Below are 15,777 nucleotides of genomic sequence, written 5' to 3' on the forward strand. Positions count from 1 at the left end.
CCAACTGGGGGTCCACAGTAGGCTGAGTGTCCATACGAATACATGCAAGTAAACGTTTTGAAAGCAGTTTCCTGATTTCGCAGTGCACCTATGATATTGTCCCTACGTGAAAAACAAGGAGATTCATTCTAGATCAGATTCTGGAAATATGAAGCGTGATTTCGAGCGCGATACATTTCTAAAACACCTTGCTTGAAATTGCGCATGGGTCGCCCACCGCTGAGAGTACTTTTTGCGCGATCCATAGAGCACACGTAAAGAAAGCTTACCAAATGATATATCGCGTTCGACACAGTACCCACGGAGGCGTCCCTTCGTTAACAGATGGCGAGTGCTTTGAAGAAGGGTGTTACACAGTACGCTTCATCATTTTGAAGCTATCTTCTTAAAACGCCACGTTAAATGTGAAGCCGGCCATACGCCAAGAAGAGCTACCTATCCGCTGGTTGTTTTCCCGAATCGCGCAAGCTTCTCGTTCAGTCCTAGAGGCTTCCGCGTGTGCTACAATTCGTCACTGATGGCGCAGTTCAAACTAGACAGCCTAGACAGCGTTACCCGAAAAAGGAGTTCTCAAACACCATGAAAAGGTCATGAGAGAGAAACGGGCACTGTAGCAGACGGCGGCGCAGACGATACCCCCGGCCACTTCCGGATCGCCACCTGCGTGCGTGCGTGTGCGTGTGTGCGTGTGCGTGCGCGCGCGCTCGTGTGTGTGTGTTTTAATCGGTTTTAATCCACTGACGTTTAGCCATTTCGTCTGCATATTCTCTCACTGCTGAGAAATGTTATTCCGTTACATTATCGTAGCGCTTCTTATTGTACCTCTGGCGACTATATTTCATCAGGGAGGCCCACCCTGTGCGCTAGCACAAGAGGAGGATGATGTTGTTGAAGACACTGCACCAAGTGGCTCTGGGCGGCAAGGAGCAGCAGTGAATGAACAGAATGACGACGATGAAGGTGATGATGACAGCGCATCGGGGGACCACTGAAACCCTCCCCTCATGGTCAAACTTACCTGCTGTTCACAAAGCCTCAGAACTTCCAGTCAAAGTTGCCTGCTGGCAAGGAAGTGCACTTTCTTGTGGGCTTTAGCAACAAGGGTGAGAGGGACTTTGTGTTGGATACCATGGGCGCGTCCTTCTGTTACCCAATGGACTTCACTTTTTACATACAGAATTTGAGAACCATTGGTTAAAGCAAGGTGGTAAAGCCCAAGCAGCAGGCCACTACGTCTTACAGCTTCTTCAGCAGTGACAGCTTCAGTGCTAGGCCATTTTGTCTGGCTGTGAATGTTCGGTACAGAGATGCTGATGGCAATGCCTTCCAAGATGCTGTCTTCAACGAAACAATCCAAGTAGTGGAAATCGATGAAGGACTTCAAGGAGAGACGTTCTTCTCGTACATATTCTTGGCTACATGTCTGGCCCCTCTGTTGGTAGCTGCACAGCACTTCCTGGGAACTCTCAATAAGAAGAAGCCAGCCAGTAAGCAAAAGGTGGAAATGGGTACTACAAATGGCAGTGATGTGGACTATGATTGGCTGTCCAAGGAAACTCGCGACCTGAACCGGCCACCAAAGAGGTCACCACGTCAGTCACGAAGGTCACGACGACTCAAGAGAGGCACTCCCATACAAAAAAGTCCTATGGGCGTCTATGGAAAAAGCTATGTCCGTCTATGGCCTTTTATGAACGTCTATAAGCACTCACAGAGGTGCTTATTGCCAGCTACTGAAAAATCTATGCCACTAAAGCTATAGCTTTGGAACCATACAACTGTCTTAAGCTCTCTATAGAAAAATATATCAGCCTGTATAGACAGCTATAGACAGAAATAGGAAAGGTCTATAGCTATTTGGGCCAAAATTCTATAGCCGGCCATAGGACATTTTTGTATGGGCTGAAACAGGAGAGGAGTAGTGAGCGATCGAAGTTGCCCGTGACACTCATGCTGTGCACCACATCTTATCACAGTCGCCTGTCATATCGTTGGATCTACTGCCACAGGCATCCTCCTTGAGTGCTGAAATAACAGAGAGAGAGAGAGAGAGAGAGTGAGTGCGTGCGTGTGTGTGTGTGTGTCTGTGTGTGTGTGTGAGAGAGAGAGGACTGTTCCCTAAGTAAACCATGTAAACCTTGCCACAGGTTGAAGGTAAGTATTTACGAGGGTCGAGGGATTGCAGCGTGCGCGGCAGACATGTCAAACTACACCAGAGGCATGCTCAATTTAGAGGAACACTCAACGGATAGAGCGCACATTTATCGCACAACGCGCACTTATCGTGGTGTTTTAAAAAGCGGTAGGGTCTTAACGTAGCTAAACTGAGTAGACGTGCATGTGTTTATATAGCCCCTTAGGCTCATAGTGCTCTCGTGCCGTGGCCAGCGAAGATGATCTGTTCGAGCCGACGGGGGTTCGAATCCCAGTCGCTGCAATGCTTGTTTGATTTATTTATTTATGATTTGGCCAAGGTCACTCTCAAGGTCAAGCTTCACACAAACTCGGTCAGCCGGTAGGACCTCTGTGTGCGCTTTCGCACAGAAACGATAGCTCAAAAACGACGAAACATGCTTCGACACACGGTTCTTCAAAGGTGTCAACTTTTACCGCCGGTTCCATAGGTGCTCTGTTAACAGAGAATTATAATTTGTTAAGTTTTGCTCACACGTGTTTTTATGGGTCGCTCGTCCGCCTCGCACTCGCGGCGGCGGGAGACTCGCGTGCGCACGGTTCGCGGTGTTTTAAAAATACATCGTCTCGGAAATCAGGCTTGATAATTTCAGAACCTGTTCCAGGATGACTTTGGTTGTTGTTCGCGAAGAGAAGGCGTCATGGGTGCACTGCGAAATCAGGAAACTGCTTTCAAAACTTCTGCTCGCATCTATTCATACGGACGACAAGCGTACTTTTCACCCCCAAGTTTTACCCGAGTCGTGCCTGCCGGCGACGGCAGCGCCACCGTATCTTGCTTACGACACAGGTCGGTGTTGGTCTGAGCTAGCATGCGCGGGGAAGCATTAATCGCACGCAGGCTGCCCCGCACGTGCCAAGTAGCGCCATACGCGGTGCAGAATGCATTGAACTCATCCGTTTATATATATTTATAATTGGTTTTTGCGGAAAGGAAATGGCGCAGTATCTGTCCCATATATCGGCTGACACCTGAACCGCGCCGTAAGAGAAGGGATAAAGGAGGGAGTGAAAGAAGAAAGGAAGAGAGAGGTGCCGTAGTGGAGGGCTCCGGAATAATCTCGACCACCTGGGGATCTTTAACTTGCGCTGATATCGCACAGTACACGGGCGCCTTAGCGTTTTTCCTCCATAAACTCATCCGTTTCATGATGTTCAGATGCTGTGAAGGGCGAAGTGAGAAACCCTGGAAAGTGTCTCTGTGATGCTGCATCCCTATCCGATTTGAAAAGAGCTAGTGTATGCAAAGAAAAAGAATGCAAACAACAGAAAGACTTCAAGCAGCCGCAACAATACTCAAAGAAATATATGCTAACTAGTTTCAAGGCCTTGATCTTCAAGAAATGATAAATAGTACATCGACTAGAAAAAAAAAGGCGTATAAGCAGGAACGCAGCGCCGCGGAATGCTGCAGAATATCGCACCATGCAAGCCGGCGCACGCACAGCACCTAGACCTCGGCCGTTCGCGGCTCTCTAATCGCGGCCGCCATTTGGCGGTTTAAAGCCGTTCGCAAGAGAAACACGACACGATGGGGCCTCCCCGCGCGCTCATTAGCGGCCTCCACGCGACTCCTTGCCGTGCACGTCAAGGCGCGCGTACCCTTCGGCGTCTCGACTCGACGCAGCACGGCGCGTCGTGTGTGGCCTCCGTGCAGCACGCATTGGGACGCGCTCGTCGAGAAAGCACGAACTTCCGCAGCTGCGAGAGGACAAACACCCACCGCGCTGGCTTCTCGGGCTTTTTTTTTAAGCGCTTCTTCTCTCTCACAACGCTGTTTAGTTTTCCACTATCCTTCTTTTTTCTCGCTCATGCAGAGATTTAAACATCATAGGACGTGGTTCTCAAGCGGACGGCCACCGGCGCTTTAGCGCAGTTTGTTTTTCGCCTGCTTCCACAAAAGTTCGCGCAACTCTAATAAGCAATGTGTATGCGATGCTGAGCAGGCTGGTGCTCAGTTAATGTGGACCAGGTTTCTCCGAAACGAGAGAAAACATTTTCTCTCTCTATATGTCACACATCCAATCTAAAAACACAACACATAATTTCGTGTCGTCACAACAGATCTTCTGCAATAATTTTGCCCGTGAACTTCAACAGAAATTTGTGTGCTTACTGCGCGAAACTGCTAGAGAACTACATACTGCAGAGATGTAGTACAGAAAAATACTGCAAAACCGCAAAAAATATGTCGTGACGACAAAACGAAAAACATATTTTCGTATTTGGTATTTTTACTGGCACACAAGTGTACGCGCCGCACTTTATATAGTCTTGAGGCGGAACGGAAATTAGCTATATGTATACCTTCAGGTACACTCTCGAGTTTCGTAGAAACAGACGTGCATGTTCTCGAGAGTTATGGAACAACAGTGTCGCGAAAACATCTAGATTATTTGGCCAGTGAAGCGAAGTTGAAGCATATAACACGGCGTATTTACGACGATAGGAACCGTACGACTACATTGTTTTTCAGTGGTACCATTCTTCCGTCCTTAGACTTTCTTCAGCCTCGTGCAGTTGAAGTTGCCACCAGCTCAGGGCTTAAATTTGCCACGTGTAGAAACATGTGGACCCATTTGCATGAGATTGCCCTGCTCTGTTATTAACGGAAGTAGATATCGAAAATATTTATCTAACGAAGCCTCGTTCATATCCCATTCTATCAAATACACATATAATTAGATCAGCTGAATCGGGTATAAATTTTCTCACCAGAATTTTTTAAAACACTTGTGTTTACCTTTTCTTGAAATATTCCAATTAAGTAACGGTCCTTGAATGCTGCCCTTTGAAACTATCTTTTACCGCGAAACTGTTAGGAAAGAATAGAAGTCCACACTTATGAAATTCTAGGATTATGTAGGTACTTTTGTATCGTTAATTACTGAGGCCTTAAACTATGCACTGAGGAGTGAATATAGTTACGTCGGTTTGTTAGATGGACGAAGTTTCAGTAGAATCCAGGCGCTTAAGCTCGAACCACAGCGTTCCGTTTCTCTCTCAGTTGGTGCAAAAAAGAGTATAAGCTAGCCTTGGCTCTAAAGATTGCTTCGAAACGCTCATCTGAAAAGGCTCCGCTCGGAGCAACTGTTTAAGGCTCCTCTCCGTGATCTGGGTCAACAACTGTCTGTTCTTCCTCCTCCAGGCTACCGCTTCAGTTGTCTTCTGTGTGCCTTGATTTTAATGCCCAACAAATCAATTTCTTCGCCCCGCACCTCTCTTCCCCTGCTGCTCGCGCTGGAAACGGCCAAATAAGGCGACAACCGGAAACCACAGCCACCCGATTCGCGCCCTATATATACTAAGGGCAAACACTCGGGAGACGAAACACGTAGGACCGACCCTTGAAACAAGGCCAATCAAACCTACCGGAAACAGTCCGCAAGGAAAACAAACATCAGGCAAGCAAACCGGGCGCGGCGAATCGGCCAGCTCAATCACAGTGGGCAGAAAAAAAAGAAAAGAAAAATAAACAATAGGAAAAAAAAGACCGGCAAACAAGAAGAGAAAAGAAAAAAAAAGAAAGGAGCTTACAGTTTCTTTATGCGAAATGGGAGGCCCACGGGGCGGATTGAAATTAAGTTTCTAAGAGGGGAGAAAAGAAGTTATCTCTGAAAGCAAACTTGGGGCTCGCTTTAATCTAGAAGAAAGCGAAGGGAATGTGAAGGAATTCGTATATGTTAGGGAGGGGGCAGGTGGCGAGAGGGGCGTTGCAGAGATTTCGTGTTTGAGACAAAACGCCGAGGGAAAGGGGGCTGGAAAAAGGCAGCGGGAGAAGTACCACTTACGACGAGGCCGCGTAGGGAAGGATACGCAGTGCGACACCGTAGTTCAAGAGCACCAGGTACGGTGTCGCGCTCACGGGGAGAAAGCAGAGACGGAAAGTCAATAAGAAAAAGAAAGCAGAACAGTAAATTATGAAATGAACAGCCAACTCGTGGACAGAGGGCGATAAAGAGTGGAACTTGCCACTGAACAAAGGTGCGCCAATAGGAAGAGACTGCGATATCGTCGAGGCTAAATAAAGCTGGGTCGGAATGAAAACTGACGCGGAATGCGCAGAAGAGGGGATCAGATAGACAGATGTATGCGAATGCAGGGAAAGAAGAGCAACAGAGAGAGACGGCGAATGAGATGAAGAGAGGACAACTCTGGGATTCGACTCGACAAAAGGAGGCCGAAGTCAGGGGGAAGGTCACGCAGCGTAAAGCGAAAGAGGCGCCTCAAGGAAAGGAAAAGAAGGAACAGAGCAAATAAGGCGGCTAGAGGGAGAGGAGAGGAGGTCGTGCGTTCTTCGAGTCCCGCAGGACCCCGAGCGCTAATCGATGGCTCCGAGAAAATGGAAATTGGCAAACACAGGCGGGAGGGGGATGAAATTTAAACAAAGGCCGAGGGAGCGGCGTCGTAGTTATAGGCGAGCAAGATGAAAAAAAAAAAAAGAATATTAGGAGGCAGGAAGAAATGGACGAGGGATGCCTTATAAGTGCACGCGAAGCCATGGGGGCGGCAGCCATAGGCGCAGCAGCGGAGATTTGTTCGCGCAGCGCCCCGAGGAAAACGAGGGAGAGGAGGGAGCTCACCCGTGGCCTGTACACCTGCGCGGGTTCCTGGATATTGAAATCTCGCGCCCGAGCAAAAGGCTCCCCCGGGGGGGGGGGGGGGGGGGGGGGGATATGAAGGAACTCCGGCACGCTGCTGCGTACAGGCGCGTGCGAACGCGCACGGGCAGGGTCAGGAATAATTCGCCAGGGCGCGCACGAGTCAGAGGAGAGAAAGGAGAGATCGAGGCACGCGTGCGTTGAGGTAAGCGTAAAAACGAAGGTAAACGGTAGTAATTTGTAAGGCAAATTTTCGAAGCAAATACCGGGATACGCGAACGGAAAGCAAACATATAATTGGAGGTAGGAAGCCCGATTCGAGGAACTTCGACTGAAGACATTCGGTGGCCCCTTTTTTTGTGTTTCTCCTTTTTCTTTTCATTTTGATTTCTGCGTGCATATTATGAGGAAACCACTGGGAAAGGAAGAAAAATATTGGCCGCACGACCTCGGGATTGAGAAACAGAAAGAAAAATTGAAAGAATTAATAAAGAATCTTAATTCGTTTGACATGAAGACAAGGCGAGCGGGGACATTTTTAACCGGGCAGCTCTATAACGCCTAGGAAGGAAGGCGATATGTGCACGGAAGCAGTAGTATGACGAGACAGGATTAAGAGATTAAAAAGATGCGATGGGGAGTTGCTTGGAACGGAGCAGGTTTGACACGGCGAACACGGAGCCTTCATGTGACAGCGCCATTAATTAAAGTGGTTCGGTTTCGAAATGCTTCAGTTCGGTAGGTGCGGCCGTTGTTTGGCACCCATCTCTGCAGCGATCTCATTAATCAACTCTTAACGTGGCAGTCTTCGGTCAAGACGCGTATATACTTGTCGGCGGGCGACCGAGCAGCGGCCGAGATCCGCCAGGTCAGGTCGGCAGCACCGCACCCCCTGACAAGCGACAACTCCACCGAAGATTACTCAGTCACTGCAAGACGAACTCGACTTCAAGCGGCGCCACCCTACCGATGCCCAGTGACCACTCCGTGCGAAGCACACAGATGAATATCGGGCGTGTATCGTCCAAAAGAATTCCCTGTTGTAATCAGCAGCATCTAAAATGTTCAAAGTACGCTGACAACTAATTGATATTGACCTGTATCGACAGATTCTCCGCGTTATAATGACAGAAAGCTATTTTCCCTCACGGAGCTGTACTCTGCTACAGAAAAGGCAACAGGAAATTAAACAAAGGTATTGACAAGTTTTCACGAGCAAATAGCGGTGACGCCATATATACAGCGGATCCCTGAGGCTAGGCTGCATGGGCAATCACTCCCAAAGCGGCGATCACAGAGATGTGTTTCATCTGCCTTCTGTCCTCGTCTTTCGCGCTGTTTACCCTTAAGAAGACCAAGGAGTCCTCTGTCGCGACGTCTTGAGTATGAATTGGCTGTAGCGAAGAAAAAAAAACATACCGCATTTTAAAATTCGTTTTCTTTTTCGAGCAGCAACTTAGTCAAATGAGCCAAAAAAAGCCAAGAAAATTATGTCCATTTGTTCACAGTGTTCCTTTGACCTAATTAGGGGCACCTGGTTCATTGAATTTGTCATCACCGAGCTTCGACATCATGTGTTCCCCGACTGCATACTGAAGTAACGCTCAGGACATGATCTTGTATGGACGCACTGTGTTCACTGTGTTCTCCACGTGCTAAAAAAATGAGTATTTCAGCACGAGCTCCCAATAAGTGTCATATGCATGAAGCACAGACGCAGTAACAGACTGTGAGGAACATAATATCTTAATACGTAAGCTAGCCTTCGCCAGTGCATTATATGGCAAGCAGGATGAGGATTTCAGAGATATTTTTTTTGAACTGGTATCAATTCAAAAGGCGCTACAGAACACGTACGACAACAGAGAGAGAGAGAGAGAGGGAGAAAAAATATGAAAAGAAGGGCACACAACGTTGGCCTTAGATGGCCTGCTTCTGTGATCTGGTTTAAAGAAGGGAGGGAAAAGCGCTTGAATTAGTGAAGTGAGAGTAGAATGAGAATGGCTGCAAGTGTATGCGGAGCAAAGACCTAAATGCAAATGCGCACCTGCCAATTTTTACGTGCAAAATAAAAAAAAGACATTATTGCCGATAATATGCCGGCTAAACGTAACGAAGACTCGAACTGACGTCAGGGCTTCGCGAATAGTATGGTTTTACTCACCGCCACAACAGAAATCAGAAAGCTCATGCACCAAGAGGAATGCCTTCCCCTCCACTGTCAGGATCTCCTCGTGCATTTTATATCGTTAGCTCTTATTAGCTCATTTATCAATTTCGCGGCGTCTGTAGCGCCACCTGCCAACTACATCGGTTGGTAGGTGACAATGTGGGGGAGAGGAAAGAGCGAAGAAAGTGAGAGGGTGGGGGATGACGAGGTGCAAAGTGGAGAGAGAACATCCGCCGCCACTTTTAGGCGAAAGAGTGAGGTGGAGAGAAAAGAGGAGGAAAGCGTAGGAGGCTACGCGTGGCCTTGCGGCTAGCGCATCCGCCTCGGCTGTGGGAGGCGATTGGTTAGGAACCCATGAAAACCCACTGCCGAATTTCACTACAGTCTTGGTCATATCCGGACTCACAGAAAAAACTCACTAATTTTCAAGTCCAGTTATCTTGGACATATATTTTAATTATGAGGGAACTGTGGAATATTGTAAATTACTGTTATGAAAATATTGCAGGTAGCGAGGAATTCTTCCGGGGCGTAGCAAAATCTTTCATTTAATGTTTGTAAATCTCTCGCATCGAGTAGTTCAGACTGCCATAGAAAACAACGACGCACCCTTTTGACGGCAGCAAAGACGTCGATAGCAAAAAAAAAAAAATGCAAACCTGCAAGGCGAGATCTGCAGATTATTAACTGTTATAGTGGAAACTTACCATATATGAAAGAAATTGCGTTAATACACAACTTCCCGCTACAAAATGCGTTTGTGCAGATTTTCTGTGCATGGAGAGACCGCATAAAAAAGCTTAGCGCACAGAGGCTTATAGTTACTGTGTGTGCTCTTGGCAGTTTATCGTAGCTGCGGCTAAGGGTTAGGTTAGCGTTTAAATTGAGGCGTTAAGAATTAGCGGTTAGTAATTAACTCTGTGCTTTCATAACGGCTTTTTATGTGCTTCCTTAGAGACGAATTAAAGACTAGATTAGCCTTTGCCACAGGCTTTGCTAGGCTTCAGGTACGGTAGCTAAGGTTAGGATTAGGTTTTAAATAGATGCGTTAACAATGGACAGTTTTGTAAAGACATTAGCAGGCTTCGTGGCGGTGAGCTTTTGTCCGGTATCTTGAAAGTAAGTGGTGCGCTTCTGTCCTGTCAGACAAAAAAATGATGAGCTTGAGATTTTGTCCGGTGAGCTTTCTTCCGGGATTCACGCGACACTAATTAGTACAGAAGCCTTCAGAGGAGGTCGTTTTTTTATTCGTGATGTTTGCCATTAGACATAACGAGGAAGGGAGAGAAAGTTAGAAGAAGGAGTGTAAACAAGCCTTGCTTAAAAAGTGGCAAAAGTTCGCGATAAAGCAATTATCAAGAGTCCAGTTGCGATAGTCGTCTTCAACGCCCCATCGCAGGGCCTACCTTCCTTAGGAGGCGTCGTATCACCGCGGCTGTAGCCGGACAAGTCCACAGCAAGTGTTTTGCGTCACACAGTTCAGGCGCAGCACCACAACGGGGACAGTTGTCAGTCTCTTCTAAGCGCTTGTCACGCCCTCGATGACGCACAGAGGCAGTCAGAGCCGTTCCTGCCCGAATCCGGCGCACAGATACCTCCTCCTCCTCCCGAGGGAGACTACGGGGGCGAGGGTACGAACACGGAATCTTGTTCAGAGGCGGTCACACCGGTTCAGGCCTGTTGTCTACAGTTGGATGCTACAGAAAGGTAAACTTGAAACGAACTGAAAGGTAATAAAAAGAAAAGGGTAATTATGCGCAGTCAATGCATAAAGTATAGGCAGAAGGTCTCTTTTTTTTTTATTGCACCCCATTCAGGGTACATATGTGCGTCGAGTTCGACGCTTGTTTACGTTTGCGATAGCTCGTTACGTTTCTGAGCTATGCGCAGTTGCAACAACTGGCTCCAAAGAACGCCATTCTTTGCACGCTGTAGAAACACGGAAGCGGAAGCTTCAGAGCTGGCCTGCCTTTCTACTGCTCCGCTATGCAGGCGCAAACGAACACCAATAGCGGTGACAAGGCGCTAGATTCTGGCACACGTATAACGTGCTTCCCACCCGATCAAAGCAGCGCCCGCGATTTGGGAAACTTTGTATTCGGTCTCAGTGCAGTCTGCACACACCCTGGCTTTTTGCCGAAGCCATAAAAGAGTCCAAATTTGAGAGAGCCACAGCCGGCGCTTTCCGCAAGCGCGTGTACACAGTGCCCGGGAGCGAGCGGATGTTGCGAGAACAATATCGTGCCCGTTTACAGTTTCCTTTCTTGTCGTTCGATGCGTCTAGGTTGGGGAGCCACTGACCAAATATCGGACCGGGAATTTATATAGAAAACATCAAACGCGCCGCCTAACCAGCGCTCACACAAGTAAATACACGTTCCACAGTTTCAATACGTTCCTAGCACGAGAGACGCTGTTTGCGCAATGTTACTGCGAACACGAACCTAGAACTAGCGTAGGGACAGTATTGTTGACCTGTAGAGCTTAAACGTGCACAAAACAGGAATCTCAACTCGTCTTTTCACCGCGGGAACTCTATCTACACGTTCCGGGCATTCTTAGAAACTTCGAATTATTGTCCTGTGTGGCCGATTGCACTAATTAAATCAGATTAAACGTCCCGGCTCCCACTTTTTTTTTTTTAACTCAACGCGGAAGGTAGGAGGAGTCAACTAACGCGTCAGCCAGTCCCCGCGGCGGCTTGCCGCGCTGCCATCGGCGGAGTGATATGTAAATAAAAGAGTCCACGTGTATTTTATTTCCGTGGGCCTAATTTGCGGCTATATTATCTGTGACTGAAACGGTTTATTCACAGAAATCTAAAGAACAAAATAAAAGCGAAAGAGAGCCGCCACTGGACTGGCTGAAAGGCACTCCACGCGTTTGTTGACTCCGCCTACCTACCGCGTTCAGTTGAAAAAAAGGCGGGAGCCGGGGCGTTTAATCCAATTTAATTAGGGCAGTCGGCCGCACAGGATAATAATTCGAAGTTTCGAAGAATGCCCTGAACGTGTAGATACAGTTCCCGCGGTAAAATGTCGAGTTTAGATTCCCCTTTAGTGCACCTTTAAGACTGGGTGAGATAGATAATAGAGGCCTTTAGCACAGCGCGTACTACCACCGCAACTGCTTACTAAAGTCACTGGAACTCCGAAAGTACCGCAGCTGTTTTCTCTTTGCCGCGGCGCCGCCTATTGGCCAGTTGCGATCGGGTGGTTAGGCGCCGCAATGGATGGTCCACTCGCAGCAGACGGGGCGCCGTCGCGCAGAGCTTCTGAAGTGGTTGGCCGGCGTGGTTTACGAAGTAGCTTTCTTAGTATCGCGCTCTGTGCACAAAACAGGCACATAGGTCTCCAAGAATGCCCGGATGTTGCGCCATCGGATGCACCGATCGAAGAGAATGCGGCAAAGCTCTATTTGTGATCCCAAGCGGGAAGTCTGAAAGCAAACGAAGGGCTGTATGGCTGCACCGCATTCGGCGCGACAAATTTGTCCCAACAAAAGACATCCGGTTCTGCGAGGTAAGCATTGTGCAAAATCATCAGCTGAGACCGCAGCCAGTTATTTATTTATCCTGCAATTCACCAGTTGACAGCTTTACGTGGTCTGCATTGCAAGGTTCTCTCGATGTTTTTGTGCGCGCGAGCGTGACTGTGCATGTGCGTGTGATGCCTGTGGGATCGCGCGCGTGTTTGTGCGCTCGCGTATGTGCGTGTGTGCTCGCGGATGTGTTGTGACAGCCATGTTTTCGGAGACGTTGCTGTACGAGATTTTTTCTCTCTCTGCTGGTCATCGATCTTGGTATTGAGGATCAAATAAAAAGAACAAATCGTAGAGTTAACGTCCCGAAACGACACATTAATTGTGAGGGACGCCGAAGTGGAGGGCTTTGAGTGAATTTAGACCACCTGGGATTCTTTAACGCGCACTAACAACGCACTGCACACAGGCGTTTTTGTATTTTGCCTCCATCGAAATACGCTCACCGCGGCCGGGATCGAGCCAGAGATCTGGGATTAGTAGCCGAACGCCAAAGCAACTCGGCCACCGAAGCTGGTTTAGATTGAATAAGTACGCTGAGAGAGTGCTGACGCAATCTAGGAAACGCATCTCTTGAAAAATCTGTAATTTCACCGCAAGATACTGTATGTCATTCAGCATTTGTTTAGGGGTTTGAAAAACGCTAACATACATTTCCATATTTTAGGGCAACGTGCTTCAGTTGCTGTTCCTTGTTATTCCTCGTTGGCAGGACCATTTTGCTCCAGACCAGTTTGAAAAGGTTCATGTTGATGGGGAAAAAAATCTGAAGTGGAACGCAGTTTCAACCATTTTCGCTCATGCACCACCAAAAGCGAACGGAAACCGCCTTTCCCTCGTGTACCTCCTGCTCTGTCATTTGCTATTACTGCAGCAGCAGAACAGCAAGATAATCACCTGAGTTAGCCTATTTTTATTATCTTGTTCAAACGATTTTGATCAGAAAATTCGAGGATCTCTTTTTTTCTTCTGCAGGCGCCAATGTTAACCACTCCTTACTGGAAGAGAATGAAGCGCAGCCAGGCTGTGAAACCGACACTGGCAGCCAAGGTGACATTCACCTTTTGGAAGAGAAAGGTTTGTGCTGCTGCTGGTTGTCTTTTGCAGCGTTGGTTAAAAGAAAAGCATTCTGAACATGCACTAGGCTGGCTTGCAAGTTATCTGGAAAGATTTACAAACTGAATGACAGTGTGCAAAATGATTCTTCTCCAGGTCTTTCTGAACCTACTTCATCAGAAAGAAATGAGTTGGGTAATTTTGACTGCAATGAAATAGATACAATTAAAGGCCGTCGATACTTGGAGGCAAAGAGACGGAGAAAGGCTGAGTCTGAACGAGACCAGCTGAGAGAATCCCTCGGATGCCTTCTTGCAGACGACCACATCTATATGCTGGAAAAGGGCACCATGAGAGGTTCTTCCCGGACAAAAGCTACGGTGGAAGGCGCACTGAAGCTGCGACTTGCATGTGGCTCTCGTGGCAACGAGTATCTGCGAGAAACTGGCTAGCCTCTTCCAGCGGAAAGGACCCTGCAAAGCCACATAGAGGACGTCAGAATGGCTCCAGGTAAAAACGTATTATTTGCGTGACCTTTAAATTACTTAACTAAGTGGGTTTTGTGACCCAGGAATCCTTGAAGAGGTGTTTTAGGCCCTTGCAAAGAAAGTGGCTACACTTCAAGTTGAAGAGCATTATGCAGCAGTGCTGATTGATGAAATTCAGCTTAATCCGGGGCTTGATTATGACAACTCTACAAGGGCAGTTGTTGGTAAGTTGACAACTAAACGCGGTTGATGCTTAGACTAAATGCTACAATCCGCGGGCCACGCTACAATTTCACCACCAGAACCAAGTGCATCTCCTGCCATAGCAACACGTGGTATCGTTGTGATGCTTGCTGGCGTGACCTCAAGATGGAAGCAGACTGTTGCCTACCACTTTACTGGTAAGCTCACGTTATATAGCTTAGAAAATGCACAAGTGAGTGTAGCTAATACTGTGTGTCTGATTTGTTCCTATAAGTACTGGTATCCATAAAGCCAAGTTTCCACACAACAAGACAAGCAATACCAAAAAGCCCATTACTCACACATGAGAAGGTGTAATCCATACATCTTATCTTATTCACATGAGTAGAATTAAAACTTAAAATAGATGCAAAGACACAAGCTAACAACACTCCAATTTTTTGCTTTTCATTTCAGCTAGCTCATTCGATGCATCCAAAGTGCTTGAGCTTCTCTATGACGTCATCCGCAGAAGTGAGCAAATTGGCATCTGTGTAGACTGCGTTACATCCGACATGGGCGCTGGAAACCAAACAGTATGGCGGTTGTGTGGTACAATATATGGGCGACCGAAAACAACTTGCCCCGCACCCATGTGAAAATGCACTTTTTAACAGATGCTCCACACTCGCTAAGAAATGTGCGTGGGCACCAAGTTCGAGAACAGAATATCTGCTTGGATGCTGAGACTGTTCAGAAGCACAGGCTTCCATGTAACGAGGTAAGCTTTTCATTGTGCCGAGATACTCCATAACCAACCCTTGTAAGTTAAGCCAAAATATAAGGCTGTTTTGCACACTGCAGAAGAGAGAATAGATCAACAGTATCGAGAATATGTAGCAAATGCCATTACATTTTATTTTATGCGGTATGCTAAGTGGTATTGCATCTTGTTTTCTGTTTATGTGCAGGTGCGGCTTGATTACATTAAGCGCTTGTGTGAGACCGACGGGAAACATGACCTCAAGCCTGCCCCAAACCTCAAGCCAAAGTACCTTTCCCCAAACCATTATTAAAAAAAATGAATGTATGCCCCGCTTGCACAATATTTGACCATGGCGTAGCTTCAGCAATTAGGTTTCTTGTTGAGTAAGACAAATTGCCGAAAGGAGCTCTCACAACAGCTTGGTTTTTGCAGTTTGTGCACTTACCTTGAGAAAAAAGAAAATACCTTGTGTCACGGCGCTCTTTGGCCATAGACGCCCTTGCGCCATAAAAATCCAGCATCATCATCATCAGCAGTTTGTACGCCAGTGGTTTGCTCTGATGTCATCGCGCACCTCGAAAATGGTTATTAGTGACCTTTGCCCAGAAAAAGGCATTGGGGCAGTGAATTTTCTTCAAGATGTCATTGAAGTGTTCACGAAGCTGCAGATATTTGATGCAGGCGGATCTTCCTCAGTATGGAAACCAGTAGTCTGGTGTCATCATCACAACATGCACAGCACTGAGGTTGAAAGAACTCATGATAAAAGAGAGAGGCCTT

General features: G+C 47.4%; 1 pseudogene; it reads left to right on the plus strand.

Annotated features, from left to right (window-relative positions):
* The first annotated feature begins 782 nt into the window (after positions 1 to 782).
* On the plus strand, positions 783 to 15,213 carry LOC144123742 (translocon-associated protein subunit alpha-like; annotated as a pseudogene).
* The last annotated feature ends 564 nt before the right edge of the window (positions 15,214 to 15,777 follow it).

This window comes from Amblyomma americanum, chromosome 3 (genome assembly GCF_052857255.1).
Source record: "Amblyomma americanum isolate KBUSLIRL-KWMA chromosome 3, ASM5285725v1, whole genome shotgun sequence".
NCBI classification, from domain to species: Eukaryota; Metazoa; Arthropoda; class Arachnida; order Ixodida; family Ixodidae; genus Amblyomma; species Amblyomma americanum.